Genomic DNA, 14147 nt, shown 5'->3' on the forward strand with positions numbered 1-14147 from the left:
GTCTCACATGCTTGACGTATTTTTGTTGTTGTTGCTGTAAAAACCATATTCTGGTATGATACTCCTTCAAGTGTACTCTCCAGAACAGGGACAATGATAATTTTGATACGAAACATTCTGCGAATTGTCACCGTGGCCTATACCACAAGTTGAAGTGTTTGTTTGCAAAAACCGATAAGTCCATATTTGTCAAATGGAGATATTTGCGATTAAAGGTCAAGAAAAATAAAGAGAATAATAAGAAAATTTTTGCTTCTTTTGACCATAACTTCAAAAATATACCTTTGTATGTAGTGACCAATATAGCATTTAAAAGGTATTATTTTGTACTTTATGACAGAGACCGTACTTCAAAATCTTCAAAAATGGACTTATCGGTTTTTGCAAACAAACTCTTCAGTTTCTCTTGACGGAAGTGGGCTAAGTGGGAAGCTGTATTAAAGTCTCGTGAGTTTCAACAGATCTTCTCTGAAAAAAAAGGAGAAGAAATATAAAAGAAAAATCAAATGCTATTTACAGCACAATCTCTCTATGTATCATGGCAGCAAACCAATACCCCATCACTACAGATGATGGTACTTAATAATCTAAAACATTGCTGAATCTTTCCTTGATGATAACCACACCGCTGAATATTCAATTTGTTTCTCTTTTGCTTTCACCTACGGTGAGAGATAAAGCAAAAAATCTGAAAATAATGCAAGTGAGTAATGATTGTTGCCTGTTTGTTTCTTCAACATAGATAACAAGTAACCAGAAATATTTACTAGTCACAGTAATGATGCTATTTATGAATGGAATAACAAAGCAGCACCTACACAAATCTTGTAAATAGAATTTATGTGCAGCTCAATCTTTCTTCCAAATTATGTTTCAGAGAGGAAAAAATTTCCTATGTAGAGTTTAAGTACGGTATGTGCCACACTCAGTTCTAGCAGGGAGGTGTAAGAAAAGGAGAGACAACTCGTTCGCAATTCATGCAAACACATGTTTGGTTTCAAAGCGTTACAATGGGATGTCTAGCATTCCACTATACGCTTTGAAGTCATGCTCTGCACCGCTCTAGTTGGAAGGCGAAGTTCGGAGACAAAGAACGCATTTCACCTTTCGTTGAATTACAAGCTTTATTCCCCCGTAAAATTTTAAATGAAATACTGGAATTGATTAAGAGTAGTTTAAGAAAGAATTCAATATTATAAACATGTATTTCTAGTTTCTTCGTAATACGCAAATCGAAATGAAATGAAAATTAGGCCCTCTTAAAAACCTAATATTTTCTTATAATGCGCACATTTCCGCATGTTAGTTTTCTATCCTTTAATCTGGGATATTTTGATCTTTCAAATTAAGTACTCCGCTAAAGCGTGCACCAGCATGCTTTTAAACTATTTGCTGTTAAAATTGTCAGTTTTACACTGCATTTTGATTCGCTGCTCCAATTCAAGGTACACAAATTCATTGTTGCCATCACATTGAAAGAGAGAGAGCGAAAAGCAGTAGGGGCAAGTATTTCTAGATGTGAGAGCGCTAGTCACGATTATTGATGCTCTCTTTTGTCAAAGCACCTGATTTCCACCTGTAGTTAAGCGCATAACTTCTCGGCGGTGCCGCGCATCCTTCAAAGGAGAGCAGGAGTTGTCTCTCCTTTTCTTACACCTCCCTGGTTCTAAAGCAAAGGATATCAAATGGCAATTGTTGCTTAGATGAATGTGTATGTGCCTGCACCTTGCTCTTCCTCTTTTATGGGTACTATTAAAAGTGGTTGCAAGTGACAGACAAAATGTGTAAAGTGGCCTTGGTAATCACCATTTGTAACAATCACTTTATTCATCACACCCTAGGGTAATGCAACTTGCAATATTCAACACAAGAAATCAAATGTTGAGAAGAAATTAAAGATCTATGATCAGTAATCCATCCCATCCACATTGTTTTCATTCAAAACCCTCAGAAGATGGCTTCCGCAGTTATATCGGAAGTGCTCACTATGATGTTCCCAAGTACCCGGCTAATTTCTTCTTCAAAATTAATTACCAGAACTTACTGCAATCACTGCACACTGAAGGAGATATCATGTTTCATAAGTATCGATGTATCATGACATTTTTTATGTCCAATACTACATACAGCCAAATGGAGAGCAAATGACTGGTATGTAAATATTACCTATTATTATTCCCATCGTACCTCTGGAACAAATGTACTCAAGACTATCAAATAAGGAACATGTGTACTCACGACTATTGAATAACAGCATGATAAATCTGATGGAAATGTACATTTCTTCAGTTCCACTGGCCTATAGAAGTCTAGTTGTAAACTGTGTAATAAGCTACACAGTCCAGAGTAGGTGGTGAGTTCTGTTCATACCCTATGCAGATAAAGTACACATGATCTGTGTTACCTTGACATCTTGAACCTGTAATCCTAATTGGGTCATCACAAATTGTTACCAAACATCTGGTTCTTTTGAATCGTACAGCTAAACTGTGCATTTAGAATGACAATTGTAACCTTGGTTAGCGCAGTGGCAATATCCTATAGAAAGTGAACTTACCATATATGGTATAAAATACAGAAAATTTACTGATGGCTGATTTCAAAATTCATGCATGATTTTTCACCTACATTATGCTTCCTTTTAATTTATGATAATATCTGTCACATATCAATTATCATATATGCTATATTTCAACATTGTATGTTGGATTATTCATACACACGCACTTACTATGTTTCCACTCACCAAAAATTCTGGAATTATGGCTTTGACCAAAGAGGCTTCCTTTCCTCTGAAACCCTAGCAGTACTCATGAAAATATTTCTTTGCTTTGCACATCATTTTCAAACTTGATGTCTGTGTGAAATGCATATACCAGGTAGTATTACCTCATTTTCATGCATAGCTCCTATTTCTGATGCTTGCCCTGTACATACTATTATATGTGACCGTGCACCTCAAAACGAACATTAAGTCGCACACACTGATTTTGCGTGAGGACTGAAAATAAGTGAAATGGGTCAACCTAGCTGTACTTGACTTTTTCATATTTTCTGAAAGAGCGGGTCTTCTTTTACATTATGCTAAAATTTGGTATCATAAAACAGGCAGGAAAAAGTGTATTTTTTAGCAGTTTATCTCGAACATTTTTGGTAGAATAGTGTGATAAGGTGTGTCTTTAGAATCCCTTTTTCATTTCTGAAAAACCTTGTCCACACTCTTCAATTTCAACTCTAATAACTTTTGAAAGGATAGTGCTACTGCTTTGAAAGTTGGCATTAATTATGGACAGAATGTGTTAATGAGGCATGCTTAATTTCAGTTTAATCTGATAATCCCTTCATTGTTGTTACTCGGGTGGTTTACTTCCTGTTTTTTGTCCCATTCATCGCACAGCCAGCACGGTTTGGTAAAGATTAAGCGCTTGAATAGACACTGTACTTCAGAGCCTCTTTTCTCAGTTCACACTTTTCCTGAGTTTGTGCTTTCTTTCCAATATTTAGATAGGTTAGGAGAGTCCATTTGATTTGAGTTATACATCATTTTAGAGCTTAAAGTCTGCTCTTTCAGAATATGCTCTTAACTAAAAATTCATGTCTGGCAACTTTGTGTTTGTTTTGAGGTGCAGGGTCACATATGCATAATTGCTGTTTTTATGATTGAGTGCAACACAGCGAACTGAAAGGAATGGAAATAGAAAATTGTGTGTTGATTTATAAATGCATTTCACCTTTGCAGGGGGGGGGGGGAGGGCTGAGGTTGCTGTATATGCATTAACTTTGTATGCTTGGGGGTTGAAGAAAAACCCATCAGTGTCCAGCCACCAAGATAATCAGGGCTGCCAACATTCATAGATCAAAATCAGCAAGGTTCCATAGAGCCATGCATCAGGGAGACACTAACATGAGTCTGAACATCATGACAAGTGAAAATAACTCCCAAATCTTTCATACATGTACTTTATTCTCTAGTCAGGATAAAAAAGAGATGGATTTTCAGGGAGCCTCCGGTAGAATCATAATACAAAGATTTGTTTCTTTGTATTAGGGATGCCTGTACAGAGCGTTAAAGTGGGGGAGGTATTCATGACCCCATTGCTACAAAACGTATGACACTCGAGTCCAAAAATAACTTGTGAAGTTCCTTATCCAGATAGAGCACTTGAATGCCCAATCTGACATGGTATAGTGCTGTTTGGATCGCTTTTGGAACTTAAACCGGCCAAAGTTTTGATTTGAATTTCATAAAAATCACCACAAGGGGAATATAAGACAGAGTAAATTGGCTTATCCACAGTCACTTTTAATATTAATTGCTGAATCTCTTTTTCCACACAATGGCCGTGGAACTCTTTTTTTTTTTTGGGGGGGGGGGCTGTGGGTCAATGGTCATTGGTACAAGTTTAGACAGAAGAATGTAAGGATGGGACCTTCAAAACATACAGATTCCCCCCCCCCTACCATTTTTTTTCCAGACACAAGAAAAATGCGTGGGGGTGGGGGGGGGGGGGGGGGGGAGTATGCAGTCCCCCCTTCGAAAAATACTGGTGGTGTGATTTTTTTTCCCAACGTTTTTATGTTTTTTTGTTTGTTTTTTTGTTTTTCAGTCAATGCAGTCCCTGCACTGTAAATGATCCATCTTGATTGTGTGGCACTGTAGTCTTCAAACCTTGTGATTTTGATATTTATGAAACATAAAACATGTATAGTGAAATTCACAGACAGTGAACTTTACAAATTTCTAAAAAAGGAACACTGAATATTCTTTTTGATAACAGCAGTCTGTTGATGACAGACATCAGCAACAGCCTCATTTTTCATGGTAGTTCAGTCTTTATATTTTGTGGTTTTTTTTTACTGTGTGGGATAACATTGCTCGACAACTTTCTAGAAAGAAATGCTGCAGTTTGAACCATTTTCTGCTCAAGATAGTACGTCAGTGACACTATTTTTCTTTTACGCCCATCGGGACAATGGAAGTAACATCCTTCCTTCGTGTGAGCAACAACAAAAGAAAAACCAAAACAAACCTGTAATTGTGACACCACAATCACATGACTATTAAAGCACTTCAAAATCAAACACTGGATAGTATATCTTTTATCTATCGACATTCAATTGGTTGTAACTTTCTATTCGAGCTCTTTGATTTGGTATTGATTTCCTGCAAGTGCACACCTTAAAAGTCATGATAGATGAGCAATAACTTTCCCTTTCGGTCTGAACTCGCATGTCACTCCTCGAAGTGATTTCAATCTACACTAATGCAAACGTAGATAACTAAACTTTGCATACATGTTCTGTACAACGGCTCACTGGAGCATACAGCAAGTGATAGGGTAATGACGACTGAGGAGACAAAGTACGAATTCCCACACCTTGTACAGATGTACAGACAGTGAAACAAAAACAACAAAATTTACTGAAAAACTACTTTCAGCAAATGTCAGGTAAGTCTTCAAAACATTTTGACCATTAAAATGCCTTAAAATGTACAAACGGCGCATTCAATTAGTTTCTCACTGGAGTTACATGTACGTCCAATGTTATGTCCAATATATTCTATCACTTTAACATCAATAACAAGTGTCACGTTCTCTGTCTGCAAATATTATGAATTTCAATCTTACTCAAAAGATATCTTATCTCCTTGTTTCTCTTGGAAACATATCACATAGAAACATTTGTTTATGCCTCACAAAGTAATTTTTTTCCCCAAAGTTCTGCCATAAAGCAATTACAATGTATGTATCTGGGTGGTATAGCAAGGCAATTGTGTGGAAAATGAGTTTGCTTTTGGTGATTGAATTCATCTACTGGTGATACACTACCTCACCAACTGAGATATTATGCCAAATTGCCGTAAGAAATTTAACAAAGAAAGCAATATAATGTCCTCTAAAATATTGTTTTTATTTTCCTTGCATGCTTTAAGTATTGCACAAAAGGGCATGATTTACCCAGCGCAGCCTAATATTATCACTTATTACTGCTGTATGAGTGTCCTGTCATTTTCATTACATTCCAGCCCCCAGCATTGCTAGGTACCCATTTTTACACTTTGGTCAAGAGGGACACTATTGGTCTATTTTAAAGGGATGATATAGTTTTGGTTGAGATGGGGGATTCAAATCTTAACTTGTTGCTAGATGATAAGAAACCACTTGTGAAATATGAAAGAGCATATAATTCTCTAAGATGAATTACAAGTTTATTTTAATATGAAAATTGGAACTGAAATGGCTGAGATATGCATAAACAAAGTAAAACAAAATGATCCTAATAAAAGGTGGGTCCCATCTTTTATGAGGACTTTTTTTTTTTTGGACATCTAGGCCATTTCAAAACTGATATTCATCAAATAAATCTTCCTCTTAGAATAGTATGTTCTTTAATATTTCATATGGAAGGTTTCTCATTATATCTCAAACTAGATATATCACTACAGCGACTGATATGACTCCGCCATAATGCATGGTTCTCCTAATAGGTCTATAGTACAATGTCTTGACAATGTGTGATGACAGTTTCACACAATTGGCAAAATATTAAAATGACAGGTTTGCCACAGATGTGCTGAATGTTCACTTTCCTAGAACTGGGTTCAATTGGATGAATGATTAAAAATGTCAGAGTGCTGGTATTTGGGGAACTGATGATTTTTACTTGACTTTTGACCCTTTTATAAGTTTATGCATTGAGTAATTTTCAAGGTATTGAGAAAAAGTATAATTTCAGTATCAAATGGGAAAATAGCATTATCTAAACCTGGCCTTTGACCTTTGACCTCACAGTTCCAAAGAGAATCACTGTTAGGTTGAACATGCATAAATATGTAAGTTTCATGACGATACCTTGAGTTACTTTTGAGATATGGAGGAAAAAGTGCAATTCAACACTTTCACTTGACTTTGACCTTTTGACCTTTGACCTTTCGGCAAGAAACTTCCCACAGAATATATATCGGGTAATACATGCATACATCAAGTTAAAAAAAAAAAACCTTCAGGCATTGCATAAATATAAGGAAAGTAGTGATATTTTGAGGAGTTGACCTTGACCTTTGACCCCCTGACCTTTGAACCATGACCCCCAACTCCCCTAGATAATCACTGCCCATTGGAACAAGCATATATACTAAGTTCCATGAAGATACCTTGAACCATTTGCGAGATATGGAGAAAAACATGAATTTTCAACCTTTTTTTCACAAAATAACCTGTGACCTTTGACCTTCGACCCTGTGACCCTAAAATCCAAATAAAGTATTATCCCCCCAGGATATACCCTCATACCAAGTTTGATGTAAAACCACCACACGGTTCTTGAGATATCGACAAAAACAAAATGGGACTGACGTACGTACGGACGGACGGATGACCCGAAAACATAATGCCTCCGGCCACTTCGTTGGCGGAGGCATAAAAAAAATTGGTCACGAAGCAAGGCCAGCGTCACACACACAAACAGACCCTGTTAAATTTACTTTTTCATGTATAAAGACGGAACAAGCGAGGGCACCATCACCAAAAACAATAGGCGTCTTCGTTTTACCATAACACACCTTCATGCCAAGTTTGAAGATGATCTAAGAAGAACTACAATTGTACAGCCAGTAGAGTGCTCACAAGAAAATCTCTGCGGCGGACGCGGCGCAACGAGGCCAAATCCATAGTATCCTCCGAACTCTGTTTGGGGGATACAATGAGTGGATGACCTATATGTCAACACTCAGCATACTTTCACACCCCATGATAGCATACTATTCAAATGATATGCAAATGAGTCCATTATGCCCATTGCATAAGCCCTAATGGATATGAAAGATTGAAAATACTGAAAAATGTGAAATACATACACTTTGTATGACTACGTTCCTCTTTAACTGGAACATTTTCTCTGTGTGTGCAGCTATAATTGTCATCTACAGAAACATTCAAATCCAAACTTCAAAACTTTACCTATTCCTCTCACACTGAGGACTGTAATTGCAGTCTATAATGTTCAGAACAATTGTATTCTTTATCTGGTATGTGTTTGTTGTTGTTTGCCATTTTCTTCTCTGTTGTCATGTTTGAACATGTGTTATATTTATCTTTTCATTTATGAAGCGCCATGAGCACTAAAAAGCGGACCTGTGCGCTAAACAAGTAGCCACTATTATCATTATTATCATTGCTACTTCTACTACTATTACTACTACTACTACTACTACTACTACTACTACTACTACTACTACTAATACTACTACTAATACTAATACTAATTGAACTCTGCAATACATCTTGTAAAATTATGTCTGCTGATTCTTTAACTCCTTTACATGTACATGTATCAGTGTTTTTTGTGAGTGAATATATGCTACTGTCATACATTGAATAGTACATGTGTGAATAATGTGCACAGCTATTAATATTTACCAGGTACCATATTTTTTCCTTTCATTGATTTCACATTTTTCACAGAGGAAGACATTCAAAACTACAGAAGCACTCTGAGAGCGCAGACCTCCGCCAAGCATGCAGCTCATTTCCACCACTGATCTTGTTCTTCCATAGAAGTGATTTCCACCCATACATACTTATAGCATTGTGTGCTGAAAGTCGCCCAATTTCCCAATATAGAAGCCTTTGTTACGTCATAAACCCTCAGCTGCACGGCGCGCCTCGCCCTAGCAGAAACTAGAGCACGCACTTTAGTGCGCGCATGCAAACCTCAAATACGCGCAGCCTGAACTCCGAAGTTCATTGACCCTACCTGCCAAAATATAAAAAATCCTTCATAAATTCCTCCAAAATTCTCAGATCACTACCAAAATTTGATCATCTGTTTAATACTTGTATCAATCTAAACCTTTCCTGCAAGTTTCATCCAAATTCGTTACCTACTTTTTGAGTTATTTTGCACACAGACAAACTAACAAACAAACAAACAAACAAACCAACGGTCACGAAAACATAACCTTCCCCCTTGGCGGAGGTAATAACACAGTAACAGCAGATTTGTGACAGAAAAAATCTACTTTGTCTGCAGATTATCCAATCATTGTTTTGATAGCAGAAATTCTAAAGAATTTGATAGGGCTGGGGTTTTAGGTGGTATGGAATTGTTAAATGGTATTGTTAAATTCAAGTATCAGAATGGCTAATCACTTTCGACATCCAGCTGAATCCCTGCTTGGCAAACTGCTTGGCACACTCTATTATTGCCACAAACTAGCATTAGACTAATATGAAAACATATGAGTGGGACTGCAAGGACAGCAGCAATTCTGCTTAACCCACCACCTAGGCTTCAGTTTCTGTACCCGTTCACATGGGTGAACCAACATTTAAGAATTTTTAGCTGGCAGAAATGTATCAATACATTGCTTTGAAAGTGATTGCTATACAGAATCAGAGCATATGTGAGTTTTGTCCTGGCAGCTCATATTGCAGGATATAACAGTAGTTGTTGAATTCATGTTCATGGAATACAGCAGTGAACACAGAAATGTACACAGTCATGCATGTTACATGATCAGGAGTTGATATTTTCACATGTTGTTAGATTTGCGAATAGTACCCAGATCGCAGAATTCCCACAAATAACCCCAGGAAAACAGGTACGGTATGAAGTCTCATTAATAAAGATTGTCTTTGATGCGTTTGAGGTGACAAAAAATGATGTCAAGTATCAAAACTAAGTGCAATCGTAAAATTTGCTTTGTGTTTGCTCTGTGTTGTGGGCTGCTCAGGTACAGCCCTGTCGCGATTTATACAGCGACTGGGCTGTGTATAGTTAGTGTACAGTGTATTTACGTAATATGTGTATGCACAGGCCTGTCACATCATTATCACAGCAAGTCATGCCTGTGTATAGTTAGTGTACAGTGTATTTACATAATATGCACAGCCCTGTACAGTGTATTTTAATACATAATGTGTATGCACAGGCCCGTGGCCTTGGGTCCGGCCTTAGGCCCCGCCTTTGGCCCGGCTGTACTTTGTACATGGTCTATGTGAAATCAGGCTTGTCTGTAACTGTATAATTACAAATAATTACAAATAATCACAAATGATCAACAGGTCCATACTACATATAGGACTATATGAATATATGATTATATGAATATATGAATATATGATTATATGAATATATAAATGTATGAATATATACAATGTATGTGAATATATATATTATTATATATGAATATATAAATGTGATCAGCCATTCTGTGACACATGGTGTCACCGCAAATCTTTCTTCCTAATTAACTTCACCATGCAAACCTTCAAACAACACATGACTCAATGCTTGTAATTATGAACTCTGTAGAGGTATGCAGCCTTCTTCAGATGGAAAACATACAGTTGGCTATCAAACAGAGCTTGCAAAACCATCAACAATTTATTGAGTTGGATTTGTGTGTGTGTGTGTGTGTGTGTGTGTGTGTGTGTGTGTGTGATAGAGCTATTTGGCTTGTTTCCTTTGCATGCATCATCACAAATTCCCGAAGTCTGAATAAAGTGAAACCAAGACCTTCATATAGATGTGCTGCTTTGTAAGGTGCTGGATCAGATGGATCAGATGCCTCCGGCCACTTCGTTGGCGGAGGCATAAAAATGAATACAAAAGAACAGTTCAATCTTCACCAAATGTTATTCATGTTGTAACATTCTATCTTGTTTATCTAACAAAAGTAATACTTTCAGGGAAAACATCAGAGGTGTAAAGAGCTGGCATGGTTCTACAGTTCATAAGAGATCACCTGGTCAAAATCCTCACATTGAATTTAACATATTACTGTGGAATACATTACATTAGTAAACACCCATCACCACTGATCCAGAAAAACCATCACAAACATCATTATGTGAAAGTTGAAAAAAAATTTTGGTTGGTTTTATACAACTTGTAGACATGTTGATTACTGGCAACTTTCCCACAATGATAATATCAAAAAAAAATCTTAAACACAGACATTGCAGAAAATCAGGCGCAAACACAAACACAGACACAGACACTGACAGAGACACAGACAGAGACACAGACACAAATGCACACACACACATGCATGCACACATGCACATACATACACACACATTGCCATCAAACACTTTCCTTACATACACTTCAAAGTAGCCTGATGTTCAGCTGAATTGCCACCTCCTCAACTAATGTGCATCTTTGGTAATACATTAATTTGTGGTACATGAGGCTAGACTTAGCCTTAACCTAAGGCTACATTCTAACCCCAATTATAACACTGCTTCCCACCATGAAAACCTCAATACAGTTGCTGAAAATTGATACATACAGGTTTTGATATCATTAGATCTGCCAGACTCCATGGAAACCATCCAATGATACATAATTTGTCACAACACATTGGGATCAAAATCTGCCACGAAAATGATACCTAAGCTATTAAACAAACATATAAACACAATTTCCAGAAAATTAGCTTTGAGGTTTACAAACAATCAAACATGCAGGATATTGAGTAATTGAATGTAATAGGCCAATGTAAGTCACCATGATAACATGCTTCTTTAAAAGAAATGCAAGTGTTGATTTCAACATATTCTTGGACTTGACATTCAGGACAGTAGCTTTTAACATAATTATAAAACTTACTTGATTTTTGAATGGATATGAGATTAGTTCTATTGTCATCCAGACCACATTCATTTGCCTTTTCTGGGGTTTAATGTCTCTATACCTTTATCAAGACATAGTCACACTTGAAATCAAAGACTAAGTGTGCAACTAGAAATGTCGCTATGGCGACTGGTATGCCTCTGCCATAATGCATGATTCTCCTAATACTAAATAGGTCTAAATAGTACATGTGGACAATGTGTGACTACATTTTCACAAAATTGGCAAAATGTTAAAATGACAAGCTTGTCACAAATGTGATGAATGCTCACCTTCCTTAACCTAGGTTTAATTGGATAAATAGGAGAGCATGTATTTGGGATTTACGGACTTTAACTTGACTTTGACCCATTCATACGTTTATGCATTGAGAAATGTTCAAGGTATGGAGAAAAAGTGCAATTTCTGTATTGAATAGTATATTGTTACCATTTTCATCTGGCCTTTGACCCTAAAATTCATCAGCTAATCACTGTCATTTTCATTTTTTTTCATTCATTTATTTTTCATTTCCAACAAACACTTATAAATATATTACACAAATTGAATACAGTACGTGTACTTACATAAATTTCATTATACAAAGTAAAGGATAAGTTTACAGAAAACTTGTAAGTATACGAAAATGTTGGAAATGGGGAGGAATGCTAAAAAGCAGAAGCAGGCAGAAGATGCATAAAGCAGGCAGGCAGAAGATGCATAGATATGTAGTATGTTTCAAGATAACTTGAGCCACTTCCTAGATATGGAGGAAAAACTTAGTTCAGCACTTTCACTTCATCTTTGACCTTTTGACCTTTGAGGCAAAAACAAAAGAAAAAAAAACTTCCCAGAGAATCTCTATTAGGTTAAACATGCATACACCTAGTGTAAAAAAAAAAAATTATAATCCTGCTGGTATTGCATAAACATGAGGGAAATATTCAGTAAAATTTTGAAGTGTTGCCCTTGACCTTTGACCCCTGACCTTTGACCCATGAACCATAAATTCTCTAGATAATCACTGCCAGTCAGTACATGTATGTTCCATGAAGAGACCTTGAACAATTTCCAAGGTACAGAGAAAAAAGGTGAAGTTTTAATATTTTTACTTGACCTTTTACCTTTGACCTCATGACTCAAACTTTCACCAGAGAATCTTAATTGAGTAATACATGTATACACTAAGTTTCAAGAAAATATCTTCAGGCATTGCATAGATATGATGGAAATAGTAAAATCTTATGTATTTGACCTTGACCTTTTGACCTTTGACCTTGAGCATGTGCACCCAAAAGTTGATAGGCACAACTTCACCCCCTAATACACATACATGCCAAGTTTCATTAGGATACCTCAAAAGGTTTTGATAGTTACCTTGTCCACAAAATTCAGTATGGACGGAAGGACGGACGGACGGACGGACAATCGAAAACATAATGCCACCGGCACCACTTTGTGGCTGAGGCATAAAAAGTAGGAAACCTGAAACCCCATCTCAACTAAAACTATGCCATCCCTGTAACACCTTGCTCACAGATGGCCTTGTTTTCTTTGAACCCATGAATACCACATAGCCACTAACAGTGTACAGATTTAGGTCATGTTCTGTCCTTCTATGCTGCACTCAGATACAAACTTCAGATTGCAATCCGCTTTGGACAATGAGTGATGTGTGAAAGAGTCACCATGATGAACATACACAAACTGCAAATGTTGCCACACCATAAACACCCGCATGTCATGAATCGTACATTAATTACACCAAATGTTGCAACTGTCAATTCATTTTAAAACATAGTGCAATAAGGATGTGCCCTACATTGCAAAGACAAAACAGGATGCAGACTTGCCATATTTGGGTATATTTTACTGGATGGCACAGAATGGGATATCTATCAGAAAATACTGTACAATCAAGGGCAATATTTTCCGCTATTTTGCGAAATCAAGCAATCCAATCTGCTCATCACTATTCACAGATCAAATGATTTAGCACTCTTCTGATAGGATTTATTCCACTTCTTTGTTGTTCAGCGAGTAAGATCGGCTACTGGAGGTTACACGAATATCAAAATATCCATCATGCCATATTAACATGCATTCTGAGCTTACTTCACTCAAGCAGATCGAGGCTGCGGAACATTTTTTTTTTTTTTTTTTTTTTTTGGGGGGGGGGGGAGTTGGGAAGGGGGTGTTGTGGTCAAAAGTACCCCCATAACACATAAACACATACACATGCACACACACACTGAGACAGAAAGAAACTCATTAAAGATGGAACCTTTGGAATGTTGGAGCCAAAAGTGTGCGTACAGTGTATGTGTGTGTGTGTGTGGGGGGGGGGGGGGGGGAGGGAACAGCTGCAGCCCCCCTCCCCCAGCATGGTTCCACAGCCGCTGCCAAGTCCAACAGTGAGACTGCACATTTTACACATTCGGTGTATTTCTGATTTTGTGTGGTGCATGTTTTGGGTTGCTTTTATTTTGGCAAATTTGGCAAGTCCATCAAAGTTTGCAAAATGA

At 37.1% G+C, this 14147-nt stretch overlaps 1 protein-coding gene across 1 annotated transcript in view; it reads right to left on the reverse strand.

Annotated features, from left to right (window-relative positions):
- Positions 1 to 14147, reverse strand: part of LOC140240853 (uncharacterized) — a 43871-nt gene that overhangs the window by 21041 nt on the left and 8683 nt on the right. The window lies entirely within an intron of this gene.

Source organism: Diadema setosum, chromosome 17, assembly GCF_964275005.1.
Source record: "Diadema setosum chromosome 17, eeDiaSeto1, whole genome shotgun sequence".
Taxonomy (NCBI): Eukaryota; Metazoa; Echinodermata; class Echinoidea; order Diadematoida; family Diadematidae; genus Diadema; species Diadema setosum.